The 26,690-nt window shown below is 42.6% G+C and overlaps 1 protein-coding gene across 8 annotated transcripts in view; it reads right to left on the bottom strand.

The window, feature by feature from the left end:
* The window catches only part of ANKRD11 (ankyrin repeat domain containing 11), a 272,434-nt gene extending 251,164 nt beyond the window's left edge, over positions 1-21,270 (bottom strand). For 6 of the 8 annotated variants that reach the window (XM_049864064.1, XM_049864067.1, XM_049864068.1 and 3 more), the window contains exon 1: positions 20,948-21,269. The gene's annotated coding sequence lies outside the window, so the exon portion shown is untranslated. Of the gene's footprint in view, positions 1-17,827; positions 20,217-20,947 lie in introns of those variants that run through there. The other 2 variants (XM_049864073.1, XM_049864066.1) reach the window with 2 other exon arrangements.
* Between the last annotated feature and the right edge of the window lie 5,420 nt (positions 21,271-26,690).

Below are 26,690 nucleotides of genomic sequence, written 5' to 3' on the forward strand. Positions count from 1 at the left end.
CCCCACATCCTTGCCAACATTTATTATTTTCTGGGTTTTTTATTGTTGTTGTTTTTTAACTTAGCCGCCCTAGTGGAATGAAATGGTATCTCCTTGTGGTTTTGATTTGTGTCTCTCTGATGGCTAATGATGCTGAGTATCTTTTCATGTGTTTGGTGTCCATTTGAATGTCCTCTTTGGTGAAATGTCTATTCAAGTCCTTTGCCCATTTTATGATTATGCTGTCTTTTTGTTAAGTTGTCAAAGTTTTACATATATTTTGGTTATTAGATTCTTATCGGATATATGGTTTCCGAAGATATTACTTGGTAACTTGTCTTTTCACTTTGGTAAAGTCTTTTGATGAACCAAAGTTTTTAATTTTTATGAGGTCCCATTTATTTCTTTCCCTGTTTGTGCTGTTGTTATTGTATTAGATAATCCATTGTTAAAAGCTAAGCCTGACAGGGTGCCCCTGTATTTCCAAGAATTGTAGGGTTTTAGTCTGCATATTTAGGTCCTTAATCCATTTTTAATGTGTTTTTGTGTATGGTGTGAGGCATGGGTCCTGCTTCATTTTCTTGCATGTAGAAATCCAATTTTACCATTCCCATTTACTGAAGACTCTTCCCGCATTGAATGGATTTAGCACCCTTGTCAAAAAAATCAGTTGACCATAAGTTCGTGGGTTTATTTCTGGAGTCTCAATTCTATTCCACTGGTCTATGTATCTACTGTTATACCAGTATCAGGCTGTTTTGATTACTGTGGCTATATAAAAACCAAAACCAAACCCATTGCCATGGAGTCAATTTCAACTCATAGCGACCCTATAGCTGTACGGTATGTTTTAAAAGCAGGAATTGTGAGTCCTCTTCCTTTGTTCTTTTCTTTCAACACTGTTTAGCTATTTGGGGCATCTTGCCATTCCATATAAAGTTGAGGATTGGTTTTTCTATTTCTGTACATGGTCAACTGATTTTCAAAAAGAGAATCAAGTCCATTCAATGGGGAAAAAAGAGTCTCTTAACAAATGGTGGGGCACAACTGAATTTCCACATGTAAAAGTTGGATCTCTACCTCATGCCATATACAAAAACTATCTCAAAATGAATCAACAACCTAAATACTGGAGTTAAAACCATAAAACTCTTAGAAGAAAACATAAAGGCAAATCTTCATGCCCTTGGATTCAGCAATGGAATCTTAGATACAATACCAAAAGCATGAGCAGCAAAAGGAAAAACAGATTTAAAAAAAAGGAAAAACAAATACACTGGACTGCATCAAAATTTAAAAACTGTGTGCATAATAGGGCTTTACCGAGAAAGTGAAGAGACAATCTACAGAATAGTTTTTTACAGATCATTTACCTGCTAAGGGTTTAATATTCAGAATATATAAATAACTTGTACAACTCAATAACAAAAAGACAACCCAATTAAAAAATGGGCAAAGACTTGAACAAACATTTCTCCAAAGACGTTAAGAACATGAAAGGTTGGTCAATATTACTAGTCATTAAGGAAATACAATTCAAAAATCACAATGAGATACCACTTCATACCCACTAAGATACAAAAAAAACTCACTGCCAGCCATTATCAAATAGACAATAACAAGTGTTGAGGTGAATGCAGAGAAATAGGAACATGCATGTGCACTGCTGATAGAAATGTAAAATGAATGGTGGAGCCACTGTGGAAAACAATTGGGCAGGTCCTCAAAAAGTTAAAAATAGAATTATCATATGACCCAGCTATTCCACTCCTAGGTATACACTCAAATGAAGTGGAAGTGAAAACAGGTGTTCCAAAAAAATCTGTACATGAAAGTTCATAGCAGCATTAATTCATAGTAACCAAAAGATGGAAACAACCCAAGTGTCCATGAACAGATGAATGGATAAACAAATTGTGGAACACATATAATGGAATATTATTCAGCCATGAAAAAAAGGAATAGGTTCTGGTACACGCTGCAACGACCCTTGCGTAACAACCCTTGCAAACATTATGCTAAGTGAAATGAGCCGGATATAAAAGGACAAATATGTATGAATCCACTTATATAAAATATCTAGATTACCCAAATTCAGAGACAGAAAGCAGACTAACGGTTATCAGGAACTAGGGGGAGGGGAAAATAAGGAGTTTCTATTAACGGGTACAGAGTTTCTATTTGGTATGATGAACAAGTACAAGAAATAATGGTGATGGTTGCAAAACACTTAATGCTACTGAAATGTACACTTAAAGATGGGTAAAATGGAAAATTTTGTATGTGTTTTACAACAACTTTTTAAATAAAAATAAATCACACATGCATGTTCACAGCCGCACTATTCATAATATCCAAAAGGTAGAAAGAGCCTAAATGTCCAACAATGGACAAATGGGTAAACAAAATGTGGTAGAGCAATACAATAGAATCATTGTAAGTCATAAAAAGCAATGAACCTTGAAAACATTACGCTAAGTGAAAAAAGCAAGTCACAAAAGACCATATACTGTATTCTTCCATTTATATCACATATCCAGAATAGGTAAATTCATAGGCAGAAAACACAGAAAGGTGGTTGCCAGGAGCTGGGCGGGGGGGGAGGAAAGGGGAAGAGACTGCTTAACGAGTATAAGTTTCCTTTCGATACCAGAAAAATGTAGAAAACATCTGAAAAAATACTTTGCAGGTAATGTTTTTATACTTCATAATGAACCAGTAATATTTTCTGAGACAGAAATCCTATCAGACTAAACAAAATCTCTCTTATCATAGAGTGTCAAGACCAAAGGAGAACTTTTTTCTCACTGAGTGGTTTCTTAAGCTATTTATTTTCAGTAATACTTAAGAGATGGTGGTTGCACAACACTGCAAATGTACTAAATGCCACTAAATTGTTTGCTTAAAAATGGTTAATTGTGTTACATGAATTTCACCTCAATATAAATTGTTTATTAACAAATGAAATTAATCACAAGCACTCATCATTCAAGTACAATCTCGGTCAAAAGCAATTTGGCAAAATCACAATTTTTAAATATCCATAACCTCTGATCTGGCAATCCTAAAAGCGTAACCTATAGCTAATACTTCTACACATGGGCACAGGATGTCATTTTGCACAATAAGGCACTGGAAACAAGTAAATGTCCGTCAGTAAGACACAAGTTACAGCACATTCATATTATGATAGAAGAACATGAAGCAGCCCCACATGTATCGATACATAATTCCAAAATCAAGTGAAAAAAGTAATAGTACAAAATAGTACACTTCACCATTATGCATGTACATAAGTTTCGTCACGTAAGGACCACCCCTGGAAGAATGCAAAAGATATGGTAAGGGGGACTGCCTCTAGAACAGGCACACTAGAAGGCTGGGGGCTGAGTGTAAGATATTCCTGAGTCAGGCTATTCCGAAAAATCACCACTTTCAATGGAGAAAAATGCATAAGAATAAAAGCAAAACAAAATTAGATGCTGTGGAGATAAGAGAATGTCAAGTTTAGTTATCACAAACAGGATCATAATGTAGTTTTAACAGCCCCAGTAGCGCAGCGGTTAAAAGCTTGGCAGCTTGGAGAAATCCCGGCAGTATGGCCCTCGGACACCCTTTCAACTCAATACTGAAGTCACTTCTGATGTCCACCCTTCAGCCAAAGATTAGACAGGCTCATAAAACAAGACTAGAGTAAACGTCCAGCCCAGGGGCAAGGACAAAAAGGCAGGAGGGGATGGGAAAGCTGGTAATGGGGAACCCAAGGTCGAGAAGAGGGGGAAGTGCTGACATGTTGTGAGGTTGGCAACCAATGTCACAAAACAGTATCTGTATTAATGGTTTAATGAAAAACTAATTTGCTCTGTAAACCTTCACCTAAAGTACAATTAAAAAAAAAAGAAAAACAGCTACTAATCAAAAGGTCGGCAATTTCAAATCCATCAGCCGCTCCTTGGAAACCCTATGGGGTAGTTTCTGTCCTATAGGGTCACTATGATTTGGAATCAGCTCGAGGGCAATAGGTTTTTTTCTTTTGTTTTTTAAAGTAGAGAAACGTTTGTCCCCCACCCCCACAACGGATCTGAAAATTCTAGCCAACCCTTGTCTGTCATATCCTAAGAGTTTGACTATTCACGTCACTTAGGCTCATACCTTCTCTATGATAAAAATGGTCCAGGCCTAAATCATCTAAGGAGTCCTGGTGGTACTGTGGTTAAGAGCTCGGCTGCTAACCAAAAGGTTGGCTGTACGAATCCACCAGTCACTCCTTGGAAATCTTATGGGGCAGTTCTACTCTGTACTATAGGGTCACTATGAGTCAGAATTGACTCAATGACAACCAGTTTGCTTTGTTTGTTTAAGTCATATAATGTATACGTTTACGAAGTGCTTTTAACACCTAATTTGGAGCTATAATCTTAGTAGTGTTCCCTGAACTCGAGACAAAGCAGAGATGTCAGTACAACAGCCTCTGCTCCACCAAAACCACTAGCACATTTTCTTCCCTACCCTCTGAATCTGGCTCTCTGCTAGGCAAGAGAAGAGCTGGGGTGAGACGAGACTTGGTCCCAGACTTCAAGTGTCTTTCACCCTAAGGGCAAACTCATCTCACTGTGAGGCAGAACACACAATATACATTTACATATACGTACAGTACTAGAATACAACCCCTGGCTGGCAATTTATATAATATATACAGCTAGTTAAACTTAAAGCTGCTCCTGCTGCTGTTAGCTGCCACGGAGTCACCCACGGACTCATGGCAACTCCATGTACAATGAAACAAACGTTGCCCTGTCCTGAGCCACGCACACGATCAGCTGCAGATCAGAGCATTCACAACCCCTAGGGTTTTCATTCGCTGGTTTTTGGAAGCAGGTTACCAAGCCTTTCTTCCTAGTCCATCTTAGTGTGGAAGCTTTGCTGAAATCTGTTCACAGCATTACAGCAACCCGTGCTGGCTGAGCATGAGGTGTGTTAGCTGGGAATCAAGCCTGAGGCTCCCACATGGAAGGCGAGAATTCTACTGCTGAACTGCCACTGCCCCCACACTCTGACAACAATAAAAAAATAGGATAGACAAAAACTGGAAGAAAAGTAAAAGCCAGATTGTTAGAGTTCACTTTTCCACACTTAAACATTACTTCCCAACCCCAATCTATTCACATTTCTCCTTTTGCTTCAATAGCTCATAGACCCCACCATGCCCTCAAACAGATCCAGTCTCACCAACTTTCTGCCCCTGATAAACAACCTGAATGTTCTACTCAGTATACAGCCAAAGCGGGGTAATAGTGTCCTTTTCATTCTTACTATTATTACCAAAGAGTCACACAACCCAGCAAGAAGCCTACTCCCTAGGCCCACATTCTCTCAGTAGGTGTAGAACCGCAATTCCTGTGCAGTGCCATTATTTGTAGAATATGGCAACAATATGGAAGATCATTCAAAAATGGCTGCAGCAGTATATCAACAGGGAACTGCCAGAAATACAGGCCAGTTTCAGAAGAGAACGTGGAACCAGGGATATCATTGCTGATGTCAGATGGATCCTGGCTGAAAGCAGAGAATACCAAGAGGATGATTACCTGTGCTTTATTGACTATGCAAAGGCATTCGACTGTGTGGATCATAACAAACTATGGATAACACTGAGAAGAATGGGAATTCCAGAACACTTAATTGTGCTCATGAGGAACCTTTTCATAGATCAAGAGGCAGTTGTTCGGACAGAACAAGGGGATACTGATTGGTTTAAAGTCAGGAAAGGTGTGCATCAGGGTTGTATTCTTTCACCATACCTATTTAATCTGTATGCTGAACAAATAATACGAGAAGCTGGACTATATGAAGAAGAACGGGGCATCAGGATTGAAGGAAGACTCATTAACAACCTGCATTATGCAGATGACACAACCTTGCTTGCTGAAAGTGAAGAGGACTTGAAGCACTTACTAATGAAGGTCAAAGACCACAGCCTTCAGTATGGATTGCATCTCAACATAAAGAAAACAAAAATCCTCACGACTGGACCAGTGAGCAACATCATGATAAACGGAGAAAATACTGAAGTTGTCAAGGATTTCATTTTACTTGGATATACAAGCAACAGCCATGGAAACGGCGGTCAAGAAAGCAAATGACGCATTGCACAGGGTATATCTGCTGCAAAGGACCTCTTTGAAGTGCTGAAGAGCAAAGATGTCACCTTGAAGACTAAGGTGCGCCTGACCCAAGCCATTTTCAATTGCATCATACGCATGTGAAAGCTGGACAATAAGGAAGACCGAAGAACTGACACCTCTGAATTGCCGTGTTGGCGAAGAATACTGAATATACCATGGACTGCCAAAAGAATGAACAAACCTGTCTTAGAAGAAGTACAGCCAGAATGCTCCTTAGAGGCAAGGATGGCAAGACTGCGTCTTACATACTTTGGACATGTTCTCAGGAGGGATCGGTCCCTGGAGGACATCATGCTTGGCAGAGCACAGGGTCAGTGGAAAAGAGGAAGGCCCTCAATGAGGTAGATTGACACAGTAGCTGCAACAATGAGCTCAAGCAAAGCAACGATTGTAAGGATGGCTCAGGACCGGGCAGTGTTTCATTCTGTTGTGCACAGGGTCACTAGGAGTCGGAACCAACTCGACAGCACCTAACAACAACAACATGGCAACAATTGACATCTTTCTATGACATGTCTCATTAGAACTTCTTACAAATAATTCTTGATGGTTAATGAAAACTCGTTATTCCCACAGCACTAACATCAAAGAAGGAAGCCCATGGCAATAGAATGAAACTTGAGTTATTCAGGAGTTTTTCAAGGATGAGGTAGTCTGGAAAGCTAAACATGCTGGCTACTACAAGTGAGATTCATGGAGGCCCACTAGACCCACTGTTTCCTCATTAAATGACCCCAAAACTGGGGTAAAGGTTTCAACTTTGATAACTGCATGCACAGTACGTCTCCTCCGTCGCTATCAGACATGTCCCATGGCTTCCAACCTGCTCACAGGGGGCAGCAGTTTGATCAGGAACAGATCATTATGTCTGTCCAGACCCAGTCCCTTGAGAATCACTGCCCTGAAGAGTTTCGGCTGACAGAAAACTGACCTCTGACAGTTTTGCCTTCTTGTATAATACAAATATGACTTGATATAAGAAATACCTCACTACTCAGGAATGGCTTTTAATAAAACTAAGGGCTATTTAAAACAGCCAATTCAAATACTTCCCTAGATTAATCAGCACTTGATGTTTGCTTTTAAATTCATTTGTAAAATATATTTAAGTTTTCATCATTCGATTATCTTTTAAAGCAAAAAGCATGTACAGATTCCACTAGTACTACAGCACCAGTGACAGGGATGGAACAGAAGTAGAATATCAGACTCGGGGGAGGCCTCACAGCACTCCGCGTGCACTGGGAACAAGGAGGCTGAAAACCCTGGACTGCTCCCTGCTGGTGTAAAATCATTTTTAAATGGCACTCTAGTACTAGGTGAGCATTAGCTATACCTTGTTAGCGTACTTCCTTATTAAACAAGGTCCCACGAAACAAGGAGAGAAAAGTACAAACAGAAGCAATGTTAATAATAAACCATTAGTATAAATTCACTAACATCTAGAATGAACTGAAGTTTTACATCCAAAAAGTCATTTTTAGTACTTAATTAGATCTTAACATTTGAGAAATAGGCCCACTGGGGATAAAATCTAAAACCACTCATCCACATCTGCTCTAACCCACCGAGCTGTGTTCTCAGGCAAGGAAACTAGCATTCTCTCCAATGAGGGCATAGGAAAGCCACTAGCTGAGGGAAGGGCCATTTCTCCGCTGAGATGCATAGTCATGGAAACACAGACAGTCCAGACGGTATCAGCTATTAATAACGAAGGTCTCCTTCTCAGAATTACACCCTAGGCTTCCAAATCAAATCGTGCATTTATTTCAATCAGGGGGAAAAAGAAAAGAGCTGCATGAACTTTCATCTGTGCAAATGTCTATCAGCTCTAAACCTTATCAGATGACAAAGGGAAAAAACCGCATTCTCAAAGAGGAAAGCTACAGGCTAAAAAAACTTAGCCACCAACGACAAATATTTACACAGAAAGTTTTGGAAGTCTCCTAAGCTGCTAGTCAGGATAAGGGTTCAAGCTCAAGCTCTCCCACTCCTCAGTCAAATGCTCTGGACAAGTGGGAAATGGAAGATGGACCAGGTCTCCAGGGGCTGCTGCAACTCTGAAGAACCTTTACACTGGAAGAAATCAGACTTCATTTCATTTACTGAATATTCTTAAAGTTTTCTCTCCAACAATATTCTACAATTCTTGAGGGAAAGGTATGTAGCGACACTATACAAATATATATATATATATAGTATTGTAGCTACTTGATTTTGTACTTAAACTGAAAATACAGAAGTAGCTGGAATAAATACTCATATGCCAGGCCATCACACAGAACAAACAAGTTTTGTTTGTTTGTTTTTTAAATACTATTTTATAGTATTGTCAGTGGAAACGTACAGAGCAAAACAGGTTCCCTTTTAGCAATTTCTATACATATTGTTCAGTGATACTGGTTACATTCTTCACATTGTATCAATATTCTCATTATTTCCATTCTAGTTATTCCATTCCCATTAACCTAGACTCAGAAGCCCCCCAACCTTTTCATCTATGCTTTTGGTCTCAAACAGATGTTTTAAAACAGTACAGTGCTCAAGGGTGATATTCATTCCTTTATGGGCTAACCTGCTATTTAGCTAAAATGCAACTTGAGAGAATAGTTTCAGTTCAAGGCTTAAGGAATACCTCAGGGTAACAGTCTCAGGGATTCCTCCTGACTCGAGTGGGTCCAGTAAGTCTGGGATTTTTGAAAATTTGAAGTTCTCTTTCACATTTTTCTCCCTTTCTATCAGGAGCCATCCTGATCCAAACACTCAGTATTGGTAGCTGGGCATCATCTACTTCGAGCATCAGGGTAGAGGAGGGCCCTGGTAGACTATTAGTCCTGTAGATTGGTTCCTTCTCCGAGTCTTGGCTTTTTCCTACTTTCTCTTTTGCTCCAGATTAGTAGACACCAATAGGTGTATCTCAGATGGTCACTCACAAGCTTTGAAGACCTCCGATGCTACTCACCAGACTAGGATGTAGAATATAAACTATATTATGGCAATCAACCTAGTTGTCTGATGAGACTGCGACCCTAAATCTTCAAACTAAGAAAATTGAACTCATGAGGTGATTCGTCATGTCTAAGAAGTATCAGTTCCTGTGACCCTTATTTGCTTTATGGAAGTGTGTACATATACGTACATATACACATACATGCATACACACACAAATAAACGAGTTTAACATTTTGATATTTGTACAAATCTCTCCCCTTCCCAGTTCACCACCCACAACCAACTTCTAGCCTCTCCTCTGGAGGTAAGAGGCGTAAAGCTGCCATTTTCAAAGAGAGGTAGTAAAGCATGGTTCCACAATAATATCTGGTACCCCTTATCTATTATGTATTCTCTGCCATGTTTTAAAATCTCATATCAATGCAGCCTGCAGATGCAACTGAAAGAGCAGAGTCTGTGGACTAAAGGTGAGACACATATTGTTCCCTTCACCTTAAATCCACAAGCCCAAGAGGAACTGACTTCATCCCCAGCTACGGACACTTCAAACCCAAATAGTCCTGATTAGCCCACTGATCTTAAAATATTTTTATTTACCCTGATCATTGAAAAGTTAGTCCTTAGAAACAGCCCTGGACAAACATCCAGTGTAAAAGTACAAGATGATGACACAAAGAAATGGCAAGCCAACCTTCAGACTGCTCAGGAAAGGCACACAGAGAAAGCAGCCAGCAGCCGCTCCTTCTGAGACACTCTCTGTGTATCCTTTACTCCCTGCCCATTTTAACTATTACGTCTGTGAAACACTAGAGCTAAGGTCACTCAATGACTTCAATATGGAAATGTCATTGCTGTGAAACTTCTAAACCCAGTGCACTCTGATAATCAAGAAAGGAACACTGGTGGATTCACACCGTGTCACTGTAAGACTATAAAGACAAATTCTCTCCATCAAGATAAAGAGTTGTCAGTCAGCTGAAAAAGTAAAATCCTTTAATGTTATAGAGAGGTTGGTAGCAACAAGATTCAGCAGAATTGTGGAGGATTTATGTAAAAATAAACACAAAGAAATCAACGCGCCACACAGGGAACCTAAAGCGTCCTTCAGCACTGCCCACCAAGGAGAACCTGCACCGAGAGAGGTGTCTTACTCCAAGTGTGCCTTGCCATCAGACCCTGCTGCCGCCTACAACTTCAGACTGTCCAAAACAAAGAGGTATGCTCTCCATTTATTTCTGCATTTGCAGTTGAGCTGAATGCTATTTAGGACCTTGATGGAAACAGCACAACCAACAGTCTGCCACCCAGCCGAAGCCTCCCTAAGCAAGCTTCTCCATCACTCCTGAGCTTTGCTAACCTTACACATACATACAGTCCAGAGGCACCATGTTCTTCATATTCTAGTCCATTCACGATAAAGGCTAGATTCTGCTAACCTGATGCAAATTACAAATAGTCTTATACTAGGTTAGTAAGCTCGGCAAAGGTTTAACACACTAAACATTTTCTGCATAGAGTATCGAATTTTATTCCCTGCTATATATTACTCCTTACTCGGTCCATGAGCCCTTCTTTAAAATCACAACTTTTAATTAAGTGACCTTTCAACCAAATACTAATTAGGTACCTAATGATATGTGCTGATACAAAAAAAAAAAAGTCCAGACAGGTCTTTATTTGGGCAAATAAAAGAATCACTGTTCTTAATTGTACACTATCTCTGTCGGCAGGCTCACTGCTTCTCTAAGCTCCAAAGTCTCCAGCTCAGATTGGTATTTTTGTTGTGCAATATCAAGTCCATTTCAACACACAGCAACCCTATAGAGGACAGAGTAGAGCCGCCCCATGGGGTTTCCATCTTTATGGAATCAGATCCCAGGTCTCTTCTCCCTCAGACAGGCTGGTGGGTTCGAACTGCCAACCTTTCAGCTAGTAGTCAAGCGCTTAGCGACAGCACCACCAGGGCTCCTTAGTCCCCTCCTACATGAACACAAATCTACTACCCTTGGTCTCTAGTTTACACTGTCTTGACTGAAACTCCTTGAGGGCAAGGATCAGAAACTTTGTCTTGGATACAAGCGTACTAAACTCAAGTATTATCCCTACAATGAATTTTAAACCCCATCATTCATTTCTGTTATTTTACATTTTTCCGTAGAACATGGCATTCCTACGTTTGTAATAGTGTTCCTTTTGAAACATCTTTTTAAACCTGATATTCTTCCAAAGCAGAGGATGGTGGGGTTGTAAAAGTACTAGCCCAAGACAAAACAGCACCCTTCCATTCACCTTTCACACCCTATGACCAAGTTCAGTTGATTTCTTCTGCACATTCCTAGAAACCATTTCTTTCTTTGTAGTAAGGTAAAGAGTACTCCAAGTTTAGGCACTGGAGTACTACAAAGCCCATCTACTCTTTGCTCCTTCTGTGCCTGGCCTGTCCTGTTCACTACTGTCAAATTCTGACACAGCATCTCCTGCCTCAAAAAAATGCAATGCCTCTCCTTCGTCGACCCAGTCAGGTCTTTATCATTCAACACCCTACACAATTTGACTCCAATCCATTGTTCTAGCCTTCCCTGGTACTATTCTCCTTCATGAGACCTGTGTTCAGCTGACATCCAACGTTTAGCTCACATCTCAACTTACATCCCGCCTTTTCCAGTCTCTGTCTAGAGAGCTTTCTCTCACTTTAAGATGGCCAAACCCTGTTTTCTGCACATTGACATTCCACCTCTTCTTGAAAGCACTGCTTCAGTTGCACTTCCTATATTAAATCTTCCCAGAACCGGATGTGGTCTCTTTTTCTCCCCTAAACTCCTGAAGCACTTTGTTCGTATCTCTTTTCCTAATACCAGCCCCTAACAACACAGGTTCTAGTCATCTGAACCCCTCTCTTTCCCATCAGACTGTATACTCAGAGCAGGACTGGGTCTCAGTCACCTTCGTGTTTCCTACAACAGTCTTCTACACACAAGCAACCCGATAAACACATTTCCCAATGTACACACAGGAGCAAGCTATCTAGTCTTAGAATACCCCTCCATAAAACGTATTGAAAAAAGACACAAGACTGTTCTCTCACTAAAGAGCAGACCACACTTGGAAAAGTAGTCAAGTAAACCCAAAGTCAACAACTACACAGTGCTTTACAACTGGGCCAAATGGGTAAATGGTTACAAAGACTTAAAAAACAAAGACTGTACTTTTTAAGGGGGTCATGGTCATGAAAAACAAGGAAAGCCTAAGAAACTGTTAGAGACAGAAGACGACTAAGGAGACATGACAGCTAAATCCAGTGTCGTATCCTGGAATGGATCCTAGAAGAGCAAAAAGACATCAGTGGAAAAACTGGCGAAATCCAAATAAAGTCAGGCTTAGTTAATAGTAATGTACCAATGTTAATTTACTCACTTTGACAACCTTACCAATGTTATGTAAGATGGTAACGCTAGGGGAACTGGATGAAGGTTATAAACTGTACTATTTCTGTAACTTTTCTGCATGTCCAAAATTACTCCAAAATAAAGGTTATTAAAAAAGTTTCCCCAGGACTCTTAAATTTACAGCATGCTCACAAATGCCCAAACAATGCCACACTACAATGGCACTGAAGCTTTCCAATAGCTAAAATGGTTCCAATGGACTGAAGCAAACCTGCTCAATGATCTGACCCCAACCTCATCTGCTATAATAGCATACATGGGATCCTAGCACGCGCAGAATAACCCCACAAAGTTCCACATCCTACTCCCCGAACCTGTGAATATTTTAGGTTATACAACAGAGGACAACTAAGGTTACTAATCAGCATTATCCAGGTGGGCCCAGTGTAATCACAACGTACTTGAAAGAGGAAGAGAGGCAGAAGAAAAATCAAAGATATAACATTGCTGGCTTTGAAGACGGAAGAAGAGATCACAGACCAAGGAATGCAGGCACAGCCTCTGTTGTTGTCACATGCTAATGAGTCAGTTCTGATTCATAGTGACCCTATGTACAAAAGAAGGAAACACTGCCTGGTCCTGCACCATCCTCACAACTTCCTTCCTATGTTTGAGCCCATTGTTGCAGCCACTGTGGCAATCCATCTCTTTGAGGGTCTTTCTCTTCTAGGCTAACCCTCTACCTTATGAAGCATGATGTCCTTCCCCAGGGACTGGTGCCTCCTGGTAACATGTTCAAAGTACAGGAGACAAAGTCCCACCATCCTCGCTTCCAAGGAGGACTCTGGCTGTACTTCTTCCAAGACAGATTTGTTTGTTCTTCTGGCAGTTGTGGTATATTCAATATTCTTCGCCAACACCATAATTCAAAGGCATCAACTCTTCTTCAGTCTTCGTTATACACTGGCCAGCTTTCACATGCATATCAGGCAAAAGATAACATCAGGGCTTGGGTAAGGCTCTAGAAGCTGGAAAAGGCAAAGAGGATTCTTCCCGGGAGTCTCCAGAGAAAGAGCCAGCCCAATAAACTCCAGGTCAGACTGTATGAGAGAAATGTGTGATAATAAATCTGTATTGTTTTAAGCCACTAAATTTGTGGTAATTTGTTACAGCAGCAATAATAATGACAGCACTGAAATATTAAAAAATATTCAATATTTTAAAAAATAAATATTAATATTTTTAAAAAACAACTGTTTCTCCCAATTCTGAGAGCGTATGTTTTCCTCCCATCTTTTATAACCTCCTTTTGTTACTTCTGGAGCCCTGGTGGCATAGTGATTAAGAGCTCCGCTCCTAACCAAAAGGTGAGCGGTTGGAATCCACCAGGCGCTCCTTGGAAACCCTATGACACAGTTCTACTCTGTCCTCTAGGGTCACTATGAGTTGGAAATGACTTGACAGCAACGAGATTTTTATCTGTTACTTTGAAGAAGTCTTGGTGGTGCAGCAGTTAAGCGCTCAACTACTAACCAAAAGATCGGCAGTTTGAAATCCCAAGCAGCAGTTTGCTTCCATAAAGATTACAGCCTTGGAAACCCTATGGGGCAGTTCTACTCAATCCTATAGGGTCACTAAGAATCGGAATAAACTCAACAGCAACAGGTTTGGGTTTTTGTTTTATTTTGTTACTTCTTTTTCCCACCCTCTACCTTCCATTTCCCATTCTCTTTGAACAAATATTATTTGGGGACTTATAAGAAAGCTATAAGGGAAAAGAAAAAGGAGAAGTCATAGGTTAAATTCTAAGAGATTTCCCCCCAATGTTCTCAAAATTCACTGTATCATTAGACTCCACTGAAGTATGCTTTTTCTAGAGATTAAAGTTATTGCTTTCACATAGTTTTTTCTTTAAAAGCCAGGCATCTCAAGAGAACACAAGTTTAGCAGATTCAGATCTAATCACTTTACCAAAGGAAAAAAAAGTTCACATGTAAATCTCATGAAGGTTGTATCTGCTGAAAGTTACTTAAGTTATGAGTGAAAGCACATATCACTTTTCTAAGTTTCGTATTAAAAGATAAAGGATACAATTCAAAGATTACTTTTCTCAACAGTCAGGAAAAAAATTCCTAAGAAAATGTTTTAAAGAACTTCAAATTTCAGATGAACTGTTCTCAAAGTAATGAAAATACCTACGTAGGTAACAAATACATTACGGAACAAAACATACAACTCTGCCAATAAAAAATTCACAGTCTAAAACTCCTTGAAATCACGATCAAACACGGGCTTATGGTATACTTAGGTAACACGGCACGTTTTCAACACATTTTTCTGACTCCTAGAGGCTAGATTTTCTTCTTTGTGATCATCCAAAGAGGCAAGATTTTTAATGTGAAATTCTGCCTCTCCTTTAATTAGCCAGACATTTTAGTAATTTCTTAAAAAAATTAATTCTTTCAAGAATGTTGCTCTGGGGTTTTTTTGGTTTTTTATTTTTATTTCCTGTTTTGCAGGATGTAAAACCACATTTAGAAACATGTTGCAGACTAACAAGGTTCAGTTTCTTAAGAGTAATCAGGCTCTTCATTGCTTCTCTCACCTTCTCTAAGATAAACTCAAACACTGTAACTAGAATGATCTCCAGTTTACACTAAAGAGTCAAATAAAGAGAAGTTATTGTCTTGAAACAGTTACAGAATTTCTATGAATCTCAATTTTAATAAAACTTCCATGCAATTCACCTTTTTCAGTTTTATATTAAACCTACGTAAAAGAGGGTATCAGTCCTCAGCTCCTGGAACTCAGGCAACTGGAGATAAATGAGGCATAGAGTTTTTAAATACCCAGAACTAAATGAAAGTCTGTTTTGTTTATTTTGCTAGATATTAACTACATTGGGGAAAAAAGCCCAACATAACTTTGGTCAAAAACCTCATGAACCCTATGCAATCTTCCTGTCATTTAGAAATAGTCATTATTCTAGGACATTAGCATTCTGGGTCCAACCTCTGAAAACTTCCACTGGAAAAAGAGGAAAAGCGGATAATCGCTATTAATGACATGAGAAAAAGAAGTCTATTTGCTACATTTTGGATGAAAAATAACTTCTGATGTATTAAATGCGAGCTAAATTCTAACTTTAACCACTTCTAAAGATCGTTTTTTAGAGTTAAACAAGTACAGGGCGGGGGGTAAGAATTTTAGTTAACCTTGACAAAAAAAAAAAATTTTTTTTTGATCTAAGTGATCAAAAACATTTTGTGTAGAGAAAAGGCCAAGATTTTTGAATAAAGAACAGGTGCACACTGGTTTCTTTACAAGTGGAAAAAGAGTGCCTACAGATTTCTAGGATAATAAATAATTCACTGCACAGATCCCAAGGGCAGACTGGAAACTTAGGTCTTGCCCTTAGCCAGACAGTTTAAGGACACTGTAACTCAGACAGCAACGCCTGCTCCACAGCACTCCCCTGATAGCAGCTTCAACCTTGGCCTTAAAGAAGAAGGAAAAATGGAGGGCGGAGGGTTGAAGGAGTAGGCGGCATCAAAGAAGCCTTGTCCCATCAACAGGATATTCAGTCCATTCAGCCCCTGAAAAACCTTAGTCATAACAAATTAAAGATTTATTTTCACACTGAAAATCTACTTAACTCTTTATTCACAGAACCAGCTTTGGAACTGTTAGATTTCTTAAATCTAGAATGATGTCTTTAAATGTCTTCAACCACAGCCAACCAACTCCCCTCAACCAATTCCCCTCACCCCTTGCTATCCAAAAAAGGTAAACAGTAAAGCCATACAAATCAACCTACTGTTATCAAACCAAAAACTCAAGCCTCCAAGTTACACCCAGGATTAGTCTTTTCAAAAGCAACCTTTTAACTAGATGGTGCCTGGCTACCACCAATGACAGGGAACACAACAGAGAGTTTCTGACAGAGCAGGAGAAAAGTGGGTTGCAGAACTTAAATTCATGTAAAAAGACCAGACTTAATGGTCTGACTGAGACTGGAGGAACCCTCGAACACATGGCCCCCAAACACTCAGTTAACCCAGAACTAAAACCATTCCTGAAGCCAACTCTTCAGACAAAGATTAGAGTGGACTATAAAACATAAAATACCACTCATGAAGAGCGTGCTTCTTAGTTCAAGCAGATACAGGAGACTAAATGGGCAACTCCCCGTCTGGGGACAGGATGAAAAGGCAGAAGGGGACAGGAGCTGGTTGGATGGACATAGGAAACCCGGGGTGGAAAGGTGGAGTGCAACTAGTGTCACATAACAATATGTGTATAAATTTTTGCATTGGAAATTAACTTGAGCTGTAAGCTTTCACCTAAAGCACAAAAAAAAAAAAAAAACAGGGACCTTTTTGCCAATTATATAACAGATTCATTAGAGAAAATTTATAAAACATAAACCTAAATGGGAAAAGTAACACATAACCCCATTTTGGTGTTACTTCCCCCTAAATACACTATTTTTTTTTTGTAACTGAAATGCTACAACTCTGAGAATGACCCCATTATTATGGTTAACTACGTTCATGTTACATTTGGCCAGAAATGCTCGAAGTTCTCCATGAAACACTTAAGTATCATGAGCAGAAACAGCAACAAACTACACTCAGCCAAGCCTTCAATTTCAGCAAAGCCTTTACCACGCTGAAACCTTTATGGAAAGTATGCGGAAATCAGAATAAAAACTGCTTCCGGTCCTCTATGTTGGCCTCAAAAAGCAGTTCTACTAGAACTTTGCTTTCACAGAAAGTATTTTCTTCCCACAAAGACAACCTTCCCCTTTTGTTATTTTTCTTTATCTCTTGTTCTGTCCCTGTTTTGAAAGCCATATCCCACACTTTGACTTAAAATGTTAAGGCAAACTTATGATAAAAATGTGGAAAAATGGCTGAAATTCACACAGCAGAATTTCTAATCAAACAAACAGAAGTTCATGATACAGTTTCCCCCTTCAAAATTACTCACTTTCATAAAGCTTTAAACATAAGCACGGCAACAATCCAGTAAAAAAGTCATCTGAGGTTTACAGAGCAATAGATTAGATAACCTACAAAATGTCTTTCATTCAACAAATATTTCTCAAACAACTTCTATGACTTAGGGTCCCTATCCTCATTTAGCTCAGAGCCCTTCAATCATCCAGAACACACATAATTACATACTTGTAAATTTTCACTGTTAAGTTCTTTGTTGATGAGACAAGCTATGAGAGGCCACCCTCCATGGGAGTGGCGACTAAGAAGGCTTTCTAAGAGGAAGTAATATTTAACTAAGACCCAAAGGCCAAGTAGAAGTTACCTCGGAGTTGGGGGTGGGGAGCATAGGAGGCCTTGGATGGGTGCGTGGCAGGCTAAGAAGGCACATGGCCAATGCAGCCAGCATAAGGAGTTTTGAGAGAGAGCGACCAAGGATCCAAGCAGGGACCTAGGAAGAGAGCAGAGTCATGCAAGGTCTCCCAGAGTTAGGCCATGATAGCCGTTCGGGACTTTACCATAAAAATATTTGTATTTCTGCCATATATATATAAAATATTATGTGATCCAAAAGTGAACCACAAAGAAAACTTTAAATATGGAGAACAGAAGCAGGAGTTAAGATAAGCATATCAGAATAACAAAAGCACACATTTAAATGCACTGCTGAGTCTGACTGTAGCCTTAGAGATATCAGGAATAAGGTCCATCAAACCAAAAACAGCCATTTAGTAATAGGCACATCCTTATCAGAATCAACAGAGCCCTGGTTGTGCAGTGGTTAAGCACTTGGCTGCTGCCCAAAAGGTTGGCAGTTCAAACCCACCAACCACCCCATGAGAGAAAGATGTGGCAGTATGCTTCTGTAAAGATTACAGCCTTGGAAATCCTACGGGGTTGTTCTACTCTGTCCTTTAGGGTAGCTGTAAGTCTGAATCAACTCGACACCAACGAGTTATCTTACTAAAAGGAAGCTCACGCATTATACTTACCATTTGAGGGATTAAGAGACTTATAAAGAGTAATGGACAGATCAAAACACTTATTCTGGCAACAAATGCAGATTATTCTCTGAACCAGCATTTACTGATACTCTCTAATTATGTCATTTAATTGATGATGGGCTCATTGCCCATATGCAAAATAACTCTCCTCTTATATTTGATGAAACATAACCTTACCATGTCAAATGTACTTAAAAATCCAAGGCACACAAAGCTTCTTGAAAAACGTCCTCAAATACAAATAGCATAGTTTCTTTAACTACATTTGTAGAAAGTCCTATTTGTCACTGCATAAACACTGTAATTACGGCTAACATGAGAGCCACTAGTCATAAGCAGCCCATCTGGTTTAGTGATCAACATGGCTGTGTAAGAGGGTCTAGAGACAAACGTCTCACAGAGGCACTGCAAGTTGGAAGGCTGACACAAAATCAGAACTGCAAATGAAGAATTCAAGACTATGTGATGCCTTTAAAAATGAACTTCTCAAAGTTTCAGGTTTGGGTCAAATTTAGCAATATCTTTTGGGTAGTATTTCACTCAAGTAAATCAAGAGGCATGCACAAAAGAACAGAGGAAAATGTCAGAGCAACTTGGTCTTTGTTCCCTCCCATCCCATTCCATTCAGAATGGCCAGCCTATCAAATGAGATCCTGCTCCTAACCGTGAAAACACAAGAAAGAGAAGAACAACAGCTGAATGGAGGATGGGGGAGGAAACACCAACTATATGGAGATCCAATTCAAGGTTCACAATCAATGTTGAGCAAGATGTTTTGCCTTTTTTAACTACAGTTGCAAAGTAGTATCAGAGTACTTGTGCAATCATTCTCAAAAGACACAGAACTCTACGTCTTCCACAACAGTCAACATTTAGTAAGAGAAATCAAGGTCCCAAAGGCAGCAAATAAACAGTCTCAGGGTCTCTGATTTAGAACTATCCAAGTTATGCCATTGACTGGGTTTGCACAAAACGAAAATAGTAACAGTTTCAATGGCACGATTTCCACTAGCAATATCATCTTACATAGTTTTCCTGAATACTTCTCATCACCCCTCCAAAAAGGACCAAAATATTCTGTTTTGCAATTCAACAATTGTGCATTCTGCTATTCCTCGCTTGAAAACGAGTCTTAAGGGTATTGCTCAAATCACTGCAGACTCACCAGACCTCTGTTTAAGAAAGCCTGAAACCTGATTTCTCTTCTGAGAAATTTGCCAAACCACTCTCTTCTTACAAATGGATATGAAGCTGTTCTCCTGACCTGCGAAAACCATGAACCCTAAGCAAGCTACACCTTAACTGTTAGAAAAAGGTTTTCAAAGCGTAGGGCCCTCTCAGCCCAGCTTAATATTTCACAGCCTCTTCTAACACTTTTTGGAAGCTGGTATACACTAGTTTTCCAAAAACACAACAGAAGCAGAAACCTTAAAGGTGAACCCGGAAGAGCAGGCCTCGAGTAAAATTAAAAGACCCCCCCCAAAACGAAACAGATGCACGATTTAACACACCACAATCCCTCTTTGAAAGGGGACTGAATCCATGTGGCAGGGCCAGCCCTACACACACTCAAACACACTCACACACACACACTCACACACACACACTCACACAGCTACCGCCCTGCCAGGGGATGATGAAATGAGGAACGGAAATTAACATTTCAGGCAACGTCTCACATTGTTCCTTGAGGCCAAGGGCTGCTGTTGCAGCCGCCACCGCCACCGCTCCCCTCCCACCCGCCCCCCAGGCCCGCCTCCCCTCCCCTCCCCCCGCAGTGTCCCCCCCCCTCCCCGCCGCCCCGCATTCCAGCCCCTCCTCGGGCCTACGCGCGCCTCCTGCAACCCCGGCGCCCCCACTCTCCCTCCGGCCCCCAGCTCGCCCGCCCCCTCCGGCTCGGAGCCCAAGAGCCGCCTGTTCCCATTTCAAAACAGCGATAATAATAGGGACGCTGGGAATAACAACCACAATCAACATGGGGAAGGCGCCCCTCCCGCGGGTCAGAGGTCGGCGCCCTCGCTCTCCAGGTGCCCAGGCCACCCGGAACCCACCCTCAACCCCCTCACAGCAGCCTCAGAGCTCACTGTCGGGCTCTCATGGCGGCCCCGGGCCCACCCTCGACCCCCTCACGGCGGCCCCCGGCCCACCCTCGGCCCCCTCACGGCGGCCCCCGGCCCACCCTCGACCCCTTCACGGCGGCCCCCGGCCCACCCTCGACCCCCTCACGGCGGCCCCCAAACCCACCGTCGGCTCCTCACATTGGCCCCAGGCCCACCCTCGACCCCCTCACGGCAGCCCTGGGCCCACCTTCGACACCCTCACGGCGGCCCCGGGCCCGGCAGCACCGCTCCACCCGGCGGGGAGGGCCTGCAGGCCGCGAGGCCACCCGAGTGCCCCGGCGCCCGCCCCGACCCCCGCCCCAGGCCGACGTTGCCTCTCACCCGGCTCCGAGCGCTGCGCGGCTCCGCGGCGGCTAGGCGGCGGGGCGCGGGCACTGCCCATGCAGCCCGCGGCCGCGTCTCCCGGGCCGCGCGGCCCGAGCGGGAAGGCGGCGGCGGCGGCGGCGCGGTCTCCGAGGCCGCGAGCCGGGCGGCAGGAGAGCCCGCCCTTCACGCGGCCCAGAGCTCGGGCGGGCGCCGGGGCCGCTCGGGCACGGGCTCTACTGAGGGGGCGTCTGGCCGCGGGCTCGGCGGCGGCGCCTCCCCGGCTGGGGCCCTCGGTCCATCGCGCACCGTCTCTGGGCGGCCTCTGGCTTCAGGACCCAGCGGCGGCTGCGGCGGGCGCCCGCCGCATGAAACGCTCCCGCCCATTGGCCCGCCGTATCCGCCACCGCCATTGGTCCGCCCCGGCCGAGCACCAGGGCCTGCGTACGTCACGGCGTCGGGAAGGAAGTGCCCTAACGCGGGTGAAAGGGTGAGAAAGAGAGTGACAGCTTCTATGCAGACCTGGGGCGGGACTAGAAGCACGTCCCGGCAAGGATTGGTCTCCGCAGTGCGTAAAGGCGCACGGGACGCTAGGTAGCCAACAACTGAATTGGCAATGTGCTTCGTGAAGGAGGCGGGTCTTTCGTTCTCGAACGTGACGATTGGTCTTTCCAAGTGACGCAAGCAAAGAGGAGAACGGTCGGGAAACAAGGCCCGATATTGAAGGGCCTGGAGGACAATGTCAGTCGTGTGTAGCCGAGCTCCCCCGCGACGTGGAGCCGTCGCCTCTCGCCCGCCGCCTGTCTTTTTGGGCCACGGTGGCGCTGTCCAGCAGTTGGGCCCTCCTGGCATCGGCCTCGTGGAGTGTGGCGGTCCCAGGCCGGGCGCCGCGCAGCAGCTGGCTTAGCCGACCGGGCTCGGGAGAGCCGTGTCCGCCATGAGACTTTTGACTTGATTTCCAGTTGGATACCTTCAGGATGGACGTGGGCACTCGGGTGATAGAAACCATGGGTGGCGGGGAGGGAGTAGAGAAGACGAGCCCCGCCGTGTGCTCTGCCGTTCCGGGTCTGAGGCGCTTGTGGAGAACGGAGGCTTGTCTAGTGGATTCCGAACGCGGTTCCCAGCCGTCCTTGACTCTCGCCAGTGTTTGGGTGACTCACCCAATCCCGCTAAGCTTCACTTTTTCCACATTAATAATACAGGATGTTGTTACAATTGAACGGTGCACGTAAACCTCCACTTCGCTGTTGACAGTGACATTCAGCAAGACAGGTCACAACTGGTCACGTCTGGAGAACTCGGCCCTTGAGAGCTTCCCAAAAATCTGCAAAACTTACCATGAGAGCTTCTTGGTGTTTGTTTAATGTAAAAGAAAGGTAAAGTACCGTTGCGAATCAAAGCCATATTTATGCTGGAGATGGTCTTTTATTTTACTGTTCAGTTACACAAGACATGGAAAAGTTGGATGAGCATTTGTGCAGTACTTATAGTTTGCCAATTTAAGCCACAATGAAATGAATCGAGTCTCCGGTAAGTCAGAGTCCTCTTTTAAATGCATCTGTGTAGTTGTCCAGAAGAACTAAAACGGAAAAACTAATGAGTAGAAACGATAGCTGCTTTGATTTCTCACCCTGTATTTTACTGGGCTCTAAGAAAAAATATTTACAAAGTATTTCCGTAAAATGTTTATACAATTCAAACAATGAAATCATAGAATCAAAAACTCGGGAGTGCACATAACCTTAAATGTCACCTTTCCCACTTAGGCAGCACTGGTTCAGAGGTCGCTCTGTTGTCATAATGCCCTGGTTCGAATCTCACAGCCCAGCTGCTGACTCACTGTCAGCCATAATTTGACTCTCAAACCCTCAGTGTTTCTGTTTTTGTTTTGTTTTGTTTGCCAATAATATAGGAATAGCAAGTAGCATCTCTCACACAGGGTCACTGGGAAGACTGAGAAGTAGGTGAAACCCTCACAACAGTGCTTGGGATATAGGAAGCTCTAGGTATATTAGTTAAAATTTTCACCATTTTTTTTATCCAGAACTTGAATTTTATTTAACAGGTATGTTAATTTTTTTTAATTGCTCCAAGCTTTCAGACCCCTAGGCAGCCAGATTTTGTTCTTCCTACTCACCTCCAATAACTTGGTTACGTGAGGGGCGGGCACCTCACTAAAAACAAGCCCCCTCCCCACGTGTTGATGACTGTTCATGAAAAGACGAGCCAAGTCAGGGTTCTCATGTTTGCCTCATTGTAAGAATTACCTAGTAAAATTGATAAAATTCAATCCCAGACCCCACCCAATTGGGGTGATCTACTGGGGGGGTGGCATGACAGTTTCCCTGAGATACTGATATTTGAGCTGCTGCCAAAAGGTTAAGAAAGAGTTAAGTGGGTAATATGTGGTGAGAACATTCTAGGTCTGTGCTGTTCAGTAAGGTACCCCTAGCCCAATGTGACTACTGAGCACTTAAGATGTGCTATAAAATAAACATTGGATTTTGAAGACATAACAGCACTGCGTAAGTGGTTGTTGAGCAGTAGTGATTGGTTGGAATTGAGATGTGCTATAAGTGTAAAATACACACTAGATTTCGAAGACTTGGTATAAAAAAAAGAAGGTAAAATATCTCATAATTTTTTTATATTTCTTAGATATTAAAATGATAATTTGGATATGTTGAATTAAATAAAATATATTGTTAAAATTCTTTTTTTCATTTGTGGCTTATGGAAACTTTTCACACATGACTTGTGTTCCATTTCTGCTGTACAGCCCTAGGCAAGGGTCCCTAAGGTGGGGGAGGGAAGCACAGTGTACAGCCCTAGGCAGGTGTCCCTAAGGTGGGGGAGGGAAGCACAGTGGCTTGAGGGACTGGCATTCATTCTTTCATTCAGCAAATACTCAAAGCATTTTAAATGCTTACTATGTCCCCAGCACCACTAAGCCCTGTATTAAATACAGAGTAACAAGCAGGAAGAGTCCCTGGGTGGTACAAATGATTAAAGCACTCACCTGCTAACCAAAAGATTGGAGGTTCAAGTCCACCTGAGGCACCTCAGAAGAAAAGCCAGGTAATCTACTTCCAAAAAATCAGCGATTGAAAACCCTGTGGAGCACAGTTCTACTCTGAGACACATGGAGTCACCATGAATCAGAATTGACTCCAGAGCAACTGTTTTATGGAGGGGGGGAAGTGATAGACTTGCTATTTTAAATGTATTAATCAGGATAGGAACCTGAATGGAGGGAAGTGCATTCCACAGGGAGTACGGAGTATATTCCAATGCCCTGAGATATGGAGTTGGGGGTGAGCTACAGGAACAAAGAGCAAAGTAGGAGCAGATGGGATCCGAGAGGTGACCCATGAGGGCTCCCAGGCCAGATTCTGCAGCCATTGTGGCCAGGGTGAAGAGTTAGGATTGTATCCTGAGTGAAAAAGTGAGCCCTTGGAGGGCCACAGGAAGATGAATGATTGCCTTACAATTTTAAAGGATCACTCCGGAGATGGCGATGGCGTCTGAAGTGAAACATGGTCCATTCTGGATATGTTTGAAAACAGCTGCTTTGAGAGAAAGAGGAGGGTCCAGGATGAAGTGGGCATCAACTGAAAGGTACAGGTTTGGGTTGAAAATCAGGAGTTTCATTTTGTGCAGTTGAGATGCCTCTTGGTCCTCCAGGGTGCGTGATAGTTAGGAACAGGGACCTGGGGGAGCAACAGCTGTAGAAATGGCCAGGCCAGGCAAGACCTTGGGCACATGAGTGATTCCCATCCTAACCCAAAGTGGTGGGGAGCCAGCGGAGGGTTTTAAATAGGGAAGGCATATGACCAGATTCCGGTTTTAAAACATCGCACTTGCAACAGTGTGAAAGGCGCAAGGGCAATGAGCAACCAGGTGGGAAGCTGTTATATAAAGAGAAGGGACAGGGAGAGTAGATGAGGAAAAACTTAATAAAGGCAGAGAGATTAAAGCAGGGGGCCCCGCTGGGGACTACCAGGGAGCCCAGCCTGTCCAGGTCTTGAAATTCTTCAATAGAAACTGGAAATTACTTTTTAATGGGCCATTCCAGTAATGGCAACTGATATTTAAAACTCTGTATGGGCCAAACAAAACACATCAGATCTACAAACTCCTGCAAAACAGTCACTGGGCCTCATCCCTAGAGATTCTGATTCAGTAGATGTGGGTAACAGCCAGAGTGTGGAGTCTTTAAACAGCATCTAGCATGGGCCCAGGGCCCCACTTTGGAAAACACTCTCCAGAGTCATCTTGTATCCCCAGAGTGACCTCTAGCCTCCCTGGAAGGCCTGGCCCTTACAATGCCTGTTCTTGAGAGCCATTCCATTACTACTCCACACTTGCTTATTATGGTCCACCCCATCCCTCCCTGCACCTCTCCTGAATCCATTCTGCTAACATTTGCTCAGGGCCTCCTATCTGCCAGGCACTGATCTAGGAGCTGTGGATTTAGCTGTGACCAAAACCAAGTCCCTGCCAAAGGCACTTACATTCCAGTGGGTTTCTCTGTTCTTTGGAGCCAAAAGAAGCTAATTGCAAATTAAACATGAGCCACATGTGGCTCCATGGAAGTCCAGCACTATTGTATGTAACTGAGCCTTCAAACGTGTTTTCAACCCCTCAAACTGATGCTCTTGCAAGCTTCATGGGCCACACTGGAGTGAGGACACCCAATGAAGTGGTCACCCTTCAAGGTTCATAATAATACTAAGCAATTACTTGTCTTTTGTGCATTCATTCTCCCGTGAGTGTACAGTGGAGTTGTGCAGAGGTGGTATGTTGTGTGATGATGTCACCCCTCTGACAGCTAAGGAGTGTGTGCTCATGACTTCTTGTGTTTTAAACATTTCTCAGTTTCGATATTAACATGTCAAATATCAATAGATATAACTCACATAAACAAAAATTCTTTAGGCTCGTTAGTAATTATTAAGAGTTTAAAGGTGTTATGGATTGAATTGTGTCCCCCCCAAAATATGTGTTGTAAATCCTAACCTCTATGCCTGCGTTAGTTATAGTCCTATTTGGGAAGGCTTGTCTTTGTTATGTTAATGAAGCAGGATTAGTGCAAGGTGTGTCTTGAGTCAATCTCTTTTAAGGTATAAAAGAGACTAAACAAGCAAAGGAGAGAAGGCAGAGATGGGGGAAGATTGATGCCAAGCCACATGGAGATCTCCAAAGAAGCAAGAAGCTGAAGAGATAAAGACCTTCCCCCAGAGCCACCAGAGAGAGAAAGCTCTCTCTGCAGAAGGAAGGGGCTTACTCAGCAGTAAAGGTACCCTGAATTCAAACTTCCCGCCTTCTGAACTATGAGAAAATAAATTCGCTTGTTAAAGCCATACACTTGTGGTATTTCTGTTATAGCAGCACTGGATAACTAAGAGAGGGGGCCTGAGACCAACAGGCTGTGAGCCACTGGCTGCGATGAACCATCTGGCGTGGAAATGGATGTTGAACAGACAACCATAGTGTCTCCTTACACGTGGGAATGTGCAGCTGTTAAAGTCGCAGCATAGAATCAATGAAGGAAATTGTTAAGTACCAATTATGCCAGGGTCAAACCCCAACTAACACATATACATTCTTTAAATTGCATAATCTGGATTTAATAAATAATAAAATCACATCAGAGTCTGTCTTCCTATAGACAAAGCCACATGGTCACTCCCTGTGTCACATAGCAGTTAAGAGCACACATGCTGGAGCTAGGGGATCCTAGCTTCAGTTCTGCCCCTTA

Source organism: Elephas maximus, chromosome 21 (genome assembly GCF_024166365.1).
Source record: "Elephas maximus indicus isolate mEleMax1 chromosome 21, mEleMax1 primary haplotype, whole genome shotgun sequence".
Classification (NCBI taxonomy): Eukaryota; Metazoa; Chordata; class Mammalia; order Proboscidea; family Elephantidae; genus Elephas; species Elephas maximus.